We start from the raw sequence: 11,213 nt of genomic DNA on the forward strand, positions 1-11,213 counted from the left end.
ATAAGCGCTGAAGTGGTCTCAAATTGGAACAGAATAAAGCTGCTCAGCATTATATCATACAGGTGTTGAGTATTTTCTGTTCACCAGTCGACTGAAAACAAAGAAAGATCTGACTGACATTGAAGGTGCTTGATAGAAGTATCGGTGAACCCCGATACCCCAACATTTCTGGGAGCTACGTCTGGGATGCTCCAATATCTCCACACCTGACGCCACACTCCATTGATGTCCAGAGAACTGCTGAACTAAATCCGGTGAGTAAGAAAAGTGTAGATTTCTACCTTCTTACTCAGTTCAGAATTTCTTTGTATGTCTAAGGAAAGTCAGTTGAGGTGATTAGAGGGTATTCTATGAACCCAATGTACAGTCAGAGGAAAGGATAATGAAATGATAAATGTATGGATACTGTAGATTATGATGGATGTAGACAATTTTAGTTAGAAGATAATAAGAGAGGTGTATGTAAGAATTGTACCTGCTGCATTGTTCTGAGAAAATATTCAGGTTGCAAGGGACCTAGACTAGAGTGTGTTACAACTACAAATGCATATTACGGTTTTGTAAGTAATGAAAAAGAACTATATTTTACATTAGGGTGCATTTGAATGAAGAAATACTACATATTGGCCACAAAATCATATGTTACCAGATTATAAACCTATATGTCCATACACTGACTTGAGGGGAAGAATCGGATCAGCCATAAGTGCCAGCCTTTTAATCTACAGCCGATAAAACTCACATCTGGTGTTCCTAGGGCAGACTAGGAGGTAAAGGATTAAAGATACTTATAGTCTGTACAAAGGGGAAAATTGTATTGCCTTATTCCACTTATAAGACATTGTATCCCAGATACTGACAGTACTGTGACCAGTAACCCAGTAAATGGGGGCACAGAACAGTAAGATGCCTACTATAGGCAAATCTATGGATATAATGAAAAAGAGAGAAGGTAGTAAAGCTCTTAAAAGAATTCATAAAGTACTCAAGAGAGCAGGATTTCCCCCAGAAGGGACATTAGACTTAGAGAAATGGTATGGGTTTTATTTGAATAATAAAGAATGGATAAAAAGGCTTGGCTATGAAGGTCAGGTCAATGTGTGGATATGCTAAATGTATGTTTGATCCTGCGCAGCTGAATGAGTGAGATGTGCCCCTCCCTTATTCTGTGTAAAAGATTTCAGTGTGTTGAGATAAGAAGCACTCTGTTTTTTGTTATCTGACAATGTATGTAATGCTGATAAAATATGTCCGGAGTGCTGAGTGATAATAACATGTTGAGGCTAACTTGTATTTAGTCTAATGCTGGGACTTGTAGTTCCACAGCAGTAGGCTGGAAGGTTTCAGCTGATTTTTCTTTCTCTGTATGTGAGTTTTGTCTCCGTCTTACTTCGTGTGAGGGAGATCTGTGTTTGTCTGTCTTGTCTGTTTTTTTTTTTTTTTTTTTGTTTTATAAGAGACATGTTTCAAGGTTAAAGAAGTTGTACATTTTTGTAAATAATATAATGCCTGCCTGCTTAATTCTAAGCTTTTAAAGAGATGCATAACAAGTGTTGAAATGTTTTGGTCTGTCATTACACGATTCAGTGGACGGACAAGTTGGCTGGGGTCCAACAAGCCGTTTCTGTATTTGAACAAAATAATTTTGTTTCTGAAATTTGAGAAAAATAGCTTTCTCTTTAATGAAGTTGAGAATTGTGGGAGTGAGCCTTTACATGAAGATATATATTACAAGCTGTTTTTATCTGTGTGAAAATGGCGCTGATGAATGTTCTCAGAAATAAGGAGGGTTTGTTATGCCCATAAAGAAATTTTACGAGATAAAATGTCGTCTGTGAGCGAGAATTGTGAATATATATTTGTACTTTAAACATGGAAATCACAGAATCTGGAAATATGTGTGAATATTTGGTTTACAAAGAGATGATGAGAAAGGAGTGGCTTTGAACACTCGCCCAGGTCTCGTCACTTTGACATTCCCTGTTTGTGAGATTAGGGACTGCCCCTTTGAGGAAATCAGTTTTTCATTGTATGGAACGCATAGCGTCACAGTTAAGCTACAAAGAGAAACTTTTAAACAAGTGTCGTATTAGCAGCTGTTCAATGTGAATTAATAACAGTTACTGTAATTCCTAGTGAATAAATGTTAATCTCTATGCAAAAGTTTTTTTCTTCACAGAAGCTCTCCAGCTACAAAGCACCCTTTCAATCCAGATTGAATTTATCCAACTTCCAATGAATAGAAGTTTGCAATGTTTTGATCCACAGCTACAACAAACATAAGTAAAAACTAATCAAGAATTTAAAAACCGTAGACTCTGTGTCACTCACCGGACCGTGAGTGCCTCTTCCCGGACATTTAGGAACCGTGGTCGTCCTCCATCCTGAGGGTCTGCGCATGCGCAGCCCTTTCCTATCCTTCAGTGTATGTCCCTTTAACTTAATTGGCAGATCAGGCAACACTCCCTATATTAAGCACCTGTGGTCAACACCACGTTGCCTGATCTTGGAGTCTCATTCCCCATGAGTCTCTGAAGGTGTTCCTGTGTTTCCTCGTGTATTCAGCGCTGCTGATTCCTGTGGTTTCCAAACCACTTCTACCTCTGTGGTTTCCAAACCACTTCTACTCCTGTGGTTCCCATACCACTTCTACCATCAACTGTATCATCGTGACTGTTAGCTGATTCCTATCCGCTGCCTCCGTGCACTACAGTCTTCTAAACCACTTCAACTCTATCTCATATCATTGTGACTGTTTGCTGATTCCTATCCGCTGCCTCCGTGCACTTCAGCCACTCTCCACATCTACTCACCTGTTCATCATCAAGACTGTCAGCTGATTCCTATCCGCTGCCTCCGTGCACTACAGTCTCCAGCTTGCAACTCGTCTGTGTTTCCTCATCGTGACTGTTAGCTGATTCCTATCCGCTGCCTCTGTGCACTACAGTCTCCAGCGTACAACTCGTCTGTGTTTCAACATCGTGACTGTGAGCTGATTCCTATCCGCTGCCTCTGTGCACTACAGTCTCCAGCGTACAACTCGTCTGTGTTTCAACATCGTGACTGTTCGCTGATTCCTATCCGCTGCCTCTGGGCACTACAGTCTTCATCTCATCTCTCCCGTGTTTCCCCGAGACTGCTGCTATTATTGCCATCCGCTCCTCTCCGTGATCAACAGTTCCTGGTCTACTCTGCTCACCCGTGTTCCATCGCTATCTGCACCTGCTGGTTGCTACTGGTTACCTCCGTGTGTCCGCAGAGCCCTGCTGCTGCTGCCAGCGCTAATCGTCCATCTACTGCTGATCCGCTCTCCACGCCTTCCCTGTGTTCCGCTGGTCTCTACCCACCTGTCAGCAGTGGATTCGTGTCTCATCCGCTATCCTGCTGCTAGATCATCACCATTCTCCTGGGTCCTCCAAGATTCCAGTTCCGCGTTCTACCGATTCCTGTGGATTCGGGTCCCTGTTGGTTTACTTACCTGTGCGCTGCACCTACTAGACCTCTGCTTCATCCATCCAGGGACTTCTCATCCTGCCGGCCTCCTGCCGCTCAGGTATCGCTGCACTTCTGTCTGACTGCCTGCTTCTGAACCACGGTATGCATACTTCTCATTGACTGTGCTGGTGTATTGCATATCTTGCTGGACTGTGTTGGTTCTCCTCTGGAGTTTGCTCTCCGCTGAGTCTGTTGCCATCATTGACTATACTATCTTGTTCCGGATTACTTCAAGAGACTTTCCATATTTGCAGTGCTGTTCAGTCATTCATATATATATCTATATTGTGCATATTACTGTGGATCGTGTTAAGGTGCCGTGTTTACCCTGTGTTGCAGTCTCTCCCCGTGCACCTCCTCACTTATATATTCTGTGGTACAACTTGCTAGTAGCAGACCACTGATCCCTGTTTCCAGTATCACCTGTTCCAGTATCCTCTCACATAGCAGTGGTACAACTTGCTATCGCAGACCACTGACTCCCCGGATACCTCCACTTGGATTCCATTCCTTCACTCAGACAGCGGTACAACTTGCTATCCGCAGACCGCTGACTCTCATCACCTCCTCGTTTCTGTTGGACATTCCTCCTCACTATAGCAGTGGTACAACTTGCTATCGCAGACCACTGACTACCCTCACGTGTCCTTGTCCATACAGTTCCTCGTGTACTACTACCTCCATATTACCAGTGTTGCTAGTCATAGACTTTCCTGAGCATCTCATCATCTGCTATTTACTGTTCCGTGATCACCCTGCTACCAGAGTACCCTATTACCACCTATATTGCTCTGGTAAGCCTACCACCTGGTGATCCCTGGGTAAAGACTCCTAGTGCCCGTGACACTCTGCTGAGTAATGATTACCTTGTTTTGGAAAGAGATATTAGAGTTTATGTGCTATTCGCATAGCAAATGCATGAACCAGATGGTTTTTCTGTATGTGCAGAAAGCAAAAGGTTTTTATTTTTATCCTCATAAGAATTTTGAGTCAATCAGTGTTGTAAACGCATTCACTGCCATTATTTACTGTGCTATAATAGTAGTATACTGCAAGTCCTTCTTTGTATCGTGGGTATGGTAATGCATTGATGGGAATTCAATGTTTGTACGGAAATGAAAAAGATTTAAGACTTTATGAGCTATTATCTGTGTTTTTGCATTAGCATTTCTGGGTGATAGTAAGACATTTACACTCTCCACTGAGCAAAACCAAATGTTTAACCAATTTTAAGCTAAAGCAACTTCAGCACCAGCACTGGCTTTGCCAGATTGTGACAGAGCTACTTAAGCACACAAAGTTTAAGGCTTCACTCACAATAATGCCCAACATCGCAGACTGTTTAAGACCAGATTCCTCAATGGCCTTTCTGAAACATATTGTCAACAATTGTTCCTTATAAGACCAGAAGTAGTAACAATGGAAATGCAATCCATGCTCCAAGTCCTAGAAGGTATAGAAGACCGGGAAAAGGAGAAGCAGAGGAAAGTCAAAGACAAGTCCCAAACCGTTCATGTGGTCCAAGAAAATCAAGACTGGAAGGTTCGTACAGACACAAGAGGTGCACCTGAGCAATAAATAAAGGAAAAAGGAAATATGACTCTGCCAGAAATGAAAAAACAAGGAGTTTGTTTCTTTTGCAAACAAAGAGGCCACATGAAAAGAGATTGCATTAAACATAAGAAATGGCTGGAAAGAAGAAATCAACAAGCTACAGACCAACAACTGGCATAGGAAATTGGCACTCCAACGTACCTCCGGCTCACATATAACCAAACTCTGAAAGATGACTTAACTAAAGGCCTAATGAATATCATATTACCCAATGGTCAAGAACGTGAGTGTCTAATTGATACTGGAGCAAGCCACACTGTATTAAGAAAACAGGAGGTACCTCAACAACTATTAACAGAAATTTATTTACCTGCTACAGGCCTAGCAGGAAAAGAAGTAAAACTAACAGAAAGTAAACCAGTTACACTTTTAGTAGGTGAAGAGACAATTGAAGTACCAATACAATTTCTCACTTCCTCATCTTGTCCCTATAATCTGTTGGGAGCAGATGTACTTTCAAAGATACAAGCCAGCATCAAATACACCCCAACTGGAGTAAAACTAACAAGTCAACTCCCATCTCCAGTCCAAGAAGAGCTTACAGCAGCAATCTAGATGCTAGAGCAGATGAGCACATGTCACAAGGATAAGACTGTTAATCTACCAGATTGGCTGAATATAGTACCAGACAAGTTATCGTCCAAAGGAAAACAGGATGTGGGTACACCTAAAGTAAGTCCTGTAAAACTGACACTAAAGCCAGGAACACATCCTGTCTCAATTAAACAGTACCCACTTGCTGCAGCTCAAACCAAAGCAATCTCAGAACAAATACAAGAATATCTACAAATAGGGGTGTTAAGAAAATGTCACTCTCCTTATTCTACACCCCTATTCCCAGTAAAGAAACAAGATGTTGGACAAGGGGGTGCAATACTGGATGGTTTATGACCTAAGAGAGGTCAACAAAAGACTTCTGATCAACACTCCCATTGTACCCAACCCCCACACTTTGCTTAATCAGATACCACCAAATGCAAAATGGTTTTCAGTAATCGACTTGGCAAATGCTTTCTTCTCAGTCCCAATCACAGAAGATAGTCAACTCCTTCTAGCCTTCACCCATGATGGAAACCAATATTGTTGGACAAGACTCTCTCAAGGAGGAGCCACAAGCCTATCAGAATTTTCAGAAGCAATGGCACTAATTCTCCAAGGATGGAGGCCTATCAATCCAACTACTCAACTTATTCAATATGTAGATGATCTCATGATGGCTGCGGAAGCTGAAGAAGAATGCAAAGCAGAAACACTGTCATTACTTTGTTTTCTGGCCGAACAAGACTGCAGAATATCACAAAGCAAGTTGCAACTAGTACAGGAAAAAGTAATATTCTTAGGACATTGTATCTCTGCAGGAACCAGACATCTTACAACTGAAAGAGTTAAAGTTATACGAGACATGAAGACACCAAAAACAGTCAAAGAAATTAGAGCCTTTTTGGGACTCCTCGGATATTGCAGAGAGTGGATTCCCTCAGCTTCAATTCTTATGCAACCACTGTATGAATGCTTGAGGAAACAGGGAACAGAACCGCTCAATATAACTGAAATAGAGAATGCAGTGCAAGCCCTGAAACATGCTATCTCTACTGCACCAGCACTTGGACTACCAGACTATCTGAAGCCTTTCACATTGTTCTGCCATGAGCAGTCAGGACATGCTCTAGGAGTCCTCACACAGAAACATGGAACGAAGCAAAGGCCACTGGCCTATTATTCTGCACAACTCGATCCAGTTATAAGAGGTTCTCCATCATGTATACAAGCAGTAGCAGCAGCAATACTGAAAGAAAAGGTAGCAGATATGGTATTGGACCATGCACTTATTATTCAAGTTCCACATACAGTCACAGAAATTCTTAATCAAGCAAAAACAAGACATTTGTCTGCAGCTAGACTAACTAAATATCAGGTAGCCTTGCTCAGCGCCTCACATGTAACAATTACCAGATGCACAATCCTCAATCCAGCAACCCTGCTCCCCATTGATGATTCAGAAGAGAGGAGTAAGGGGAGTCGCAAAGAAGATGAATCATCAGACAGGGGATATGAGGACCTGAGTGAAGCGTCTGAAGAAGAAACTGAAGAAATACACACACAAAAATTTTCACATGATTGTTTGGAACTTATGAAATTAGAGACTTCAGCGTTGCATAATGTCACTGACACACCACTTTCAGATGCAACCCTAACTCTTTATGTAGATGGATCTAGATACTATGTGGATGGAGTTCCATATACAGGTTATGCCATCACAACTGAGGAAGAGGTGCTTGACTCAGGAACACTGTCTAATGGAGCATCAGCACAAGAAGCAGAATTATTAGCTCTAACTAAAGCTTGTGTATATGCAGAAGGACAAAAAGCCAATGTATATACAGATTCACGTTATGCCTGGGGAGTGGCGCATGACTTCGGTCCCATTTGGAAAAGCAGAGATTTCCAAGAATCAAATGGAAAATCCATCAAACATGCAAACTTGATTAATGAACTGTTTAGAGCATTGGAACTCCCTAAACAAGTGGGAATTATAAAGGTTCAAGCTCACACTAGAGAACAAACTCCAGAAGCAAGAGGAAATAACTTTGCAGATCAAGCAGCAAAAAAAGGCAGCCCTCCAACCAAAGAATACTACATTTCTTGTAGACTCAACAGAAGGTGACACAGACAAATTTCAATTCCCAGACCTACAAAGCCTTAAAGACTTTCAGAAACAAGCAACAAAGGAAGAAAAGAATAAGTGGGAAAAAGAAGGTGCACAGCTTGATGAGCAAGGAATATGGTCAAAAGAAAATAAATGGTGCCTACCAAGAGCCTTATACCCAGTAATGACTCAGATTGCACATGGACAAGTACATCATTCCAAAGAGGCAATGACTAATAGGGTATGGAAAAATTTGATTGCCCCTGGATTTAACTGTGCGGACACAAACTGTGTGGCAGCTTGCTGGATATGTGGAATACACAATTTAGGGCAAAGAGTAAAGACCCCAAAGGCTTTCTATCCCTTTCAGAGACTTCAGATCGACTATATACAACTTCCTAAATGTGGTACCTACGAGTATGTGTTAGAAGGAAAAGCTACTGCTAAAAATACAGCAAAGAAATTAATCTCAGAAGTCATCTATAGATATGGCATACCTGAAGTTATTGAATCAGATAGAGGTACAACCTTTACAGAAGAGATAATGAAGCATGTAATGAAGAACTTGGGAGTATCACAAGCTTTTCACACTCCTTATAGGCCACCAGCAGGTGGGAGGGTAGAAAGGCTTAATGGTGACATTAAATTAAAACTACAGAAAATGATGCAAGAAACCAAAAAGACTTGGTTAGAATATTTACCAATAGTTCTGTTTAACATTAGAACTACACTTATGAAGAGACACAGGTTTAGCACCAAATGAGATACTGTTTGGCACAGCACAAAGAACAGGCTGTTATTTTCCATAGCAACTACAGCATGTACGTGGTGATTTGTTGAACTATGTTGCTTTATTACAGAAACAACTAACTGAAATACATGGTCAAATGTTCTCCTTCATTCCAGACCCTAATTTTGATACAGGTACCCATAAACTGCTATCTGGTGACTGGGTGGTCATAAGAAAGCACATCAGGAGACGTCTTGAACCCAGATATAAGGGTCCTTATCAAGTCCTGTTGACGACTCCCATGGCAGTGAAAGTACAGGAAAAAGACACCTGGATTCACGCATCACACTGCAAAGTCTTCAAATCAGGGGAGTCTTGTTCTGATAAATAGAAATGACTGTCTTATGGTATTGATATGTCTTACCAGAATATTTGTGCCTGAAGTAGGGGTCAAGGCCTCCCTGACCCAGTATGAAACAGACAGATAAGTGACAAATTGCCTATGTCACTGTGAGAAACAGAAGGGGAAGGAGTGCTCAACAATTTGCACTCATAGGAGAATAAACTTTGAAAATGCCTTTGTGAATACATAACCTCATTGGCAAAGTTGTCAGCAATGATTCATTTTGAATATTGGGAATATTGCCATTAGTAGCAAAGGGTTTGGCAATCCAGCTCATTGTATATGTGGTAGAGAAAATTGTTATATGGCTGATTAAGAAATTACTGACACTTGATTGTTGTTCCTGCAGGAAAAATAATGAGCTTCCAGAACCAGTAATGATCACAGAAATTTCTACAAGTTTAATGTCTGAGACAAACAGTGAACATTATCAGCAATGGTCAACAATCAAACCAAAAACCTGCACAGTCTGCAACAAGAGATTGACAGTGACCATCGAGAAACCAGAATGAAAATTGATGTCCTATTCATTAGTGGGACATATTTGTTAAAGAATCTTATTCCATATAGAAAGCAATGAATATCTTGATTCATCCATTGATACTAATTCTTCTTGTACTAACTATAATGATTATATGGAACTGCTACTTAAAATGTAATACAAGAAAGCTTTTGAATAGATATCAGCAAAGTATTCCCCTCTATGCACCGAGATAAAACATTAAGTAGGGAAAGAAAAGTTATGGTGATAAAGTACCAGAGATATGTGCTTAATGAATTCTTGTTCTAATCATATGGGGTCCTTATGATACCATATGTTTAAATGTAGGTACTAACTGTCTTCTGCTGAGTATCGCCATGACTGATAGGTAGAGGTTAATAGTTGATATTTAATCAAAGAGGGGAATGTTAGAGTGGAATTGTATGATTATTGATTTAATATCTATCATGTGCTAAGCTTTAGATGCTAATATGTTATGCTATGACTTTAAGAGAAATTAAGCAGATATTATTTTCAGTTTAAAAAGACAAATTATTCAAGGTTGGCCACGCAGCGCCATGTTCCCATCAACGAAAACATTCCAAGAACATGTAGCAACGTTCTTGATAAGATAAAACCCAAGGACTCAAAGATGGGGGCAGCACAAGGATATTGGCGAAAAGCCTGGAAAGAGATAACACACAAAGAAGAAAGAGTTGTTTGATCTTTGATGTAAAACTGAAATATATATTGTTAATTGATTTTCTCTCATTATTTTACTGTCTTATAATTGGTTGTTCAGAATCTATACCCCTAGACTTACATGTATAAAAATAAGCGCTGAAGTGGTCTCAAATTGGAACAGAATAAAGCTGCTCAGCATTATATCATACAGGTGTTGAGTATTTTCTGTTCACCAGTCGACTGAAAACAAAGAAAGATCTGACTGACATTGAAGGTGCTTGATAGAAGTATCGGTGAACCCCGATACCCCAACAGGTCCGACTCAGCCTCCCCATCAGGGTTTACGCACATAGCTTTGTTCAGCAATATTGGCTGCAGAGTTTCCAAATTTACGCTTGTCTGCATACTTAGTCTACCTGTCACTTTCCTCCCCATACCCAGTTGCTTCACTAGGCAGGTTCCCGATTCTTGGCCCCCCATATTAATCTTCATATGGGGTGGCTCAAGGATGGCAGGTTCACTCGGGCCAATTCCGGGGTCCACATCCATTACCCTGTCTAGGGCCGATTCTTGCACAGACTCTGCGGTTAGTCCATCACTTTGTAGGTTCCTAGCTCCGGCCAAGCTGGTATTAGGCCTCACGCCAGAAACATCTTCCATACTGGATGATTTAGACCCAGAAGCCTGGGGGCTCTCCACCTCTCCTCCCCCAGGATCCTCCATCTACAGCTGGGATAAGTATCAGAACAAAGTCCAGTTACTGAGCACTCTCCAAAACACGTCCTTCCTCAGCGGCTGCTGGCACCAGACTTGCCCTCCAATGGGTCCTCGTTAAAGGATTTAAAGTGTACTCATTCCAATTACAGGGCCTCGAAAGAGTCCTGTATTGTTATTTTTCGTCACTACCTCCCCGAGTCGGGAGTGGGTAATTTGCGCGCCTGCTGCCTTCCTTGGATGTGGTAGCCGTTTCTCAGGCTCCCTCTCCGGAATCGAACCCTGATTCCCCGTTACCCGTGGTCACCATGGTAGGCGCGGAAAGTACCATCGAAAGTTGATAGGGCAGACATCCGAATGTATCGTCGCCGTCACGGGGACGTGCGATCGGCCCGAGGTTATCTAGAGTCGCCAAAGCGGCCGGGGGCCGGCGGGCCCGGGCCGA

At 41.6% G+C, this 11,213-nt stretch overlaps 1 long non-coding RNA gene across 1 annotated transcript; it reads left to right on the top strand.

Moving 5' to 3' along the window:
- Window positions 1–260: 260 nt before the first annotated feature.
- LOC142134152 (uncharacterized) lies at window positions 261–10,260 on the top strand. Its single transcript, XR_012686988.1, has 2 exons — window positions 261–2,283; window positions 8,663–10,260. It is a non-coding gene; the product is annotated as an uncharacterized LOC142134152 (long non-coding RNA).
- Window positions 10,261–11,213: the final 953 nt, after the last annotated feature.

Source organism: Mixophyes fleayi, unplaced genomic scaffold (assembly GCF_038048845.1).
Source record: "Mixophyes fleayi isolate aMixFle1 unplaced genomic scaffold, aMixFle1.hap1 Scaffold_4036, whole genome shotgun sequence".
NCBI lineage: Eukaryota > Metazoa > Chordata > Amphibia > Anura > Limnodynastidae > Mixophyes > Mixophyes fleayi.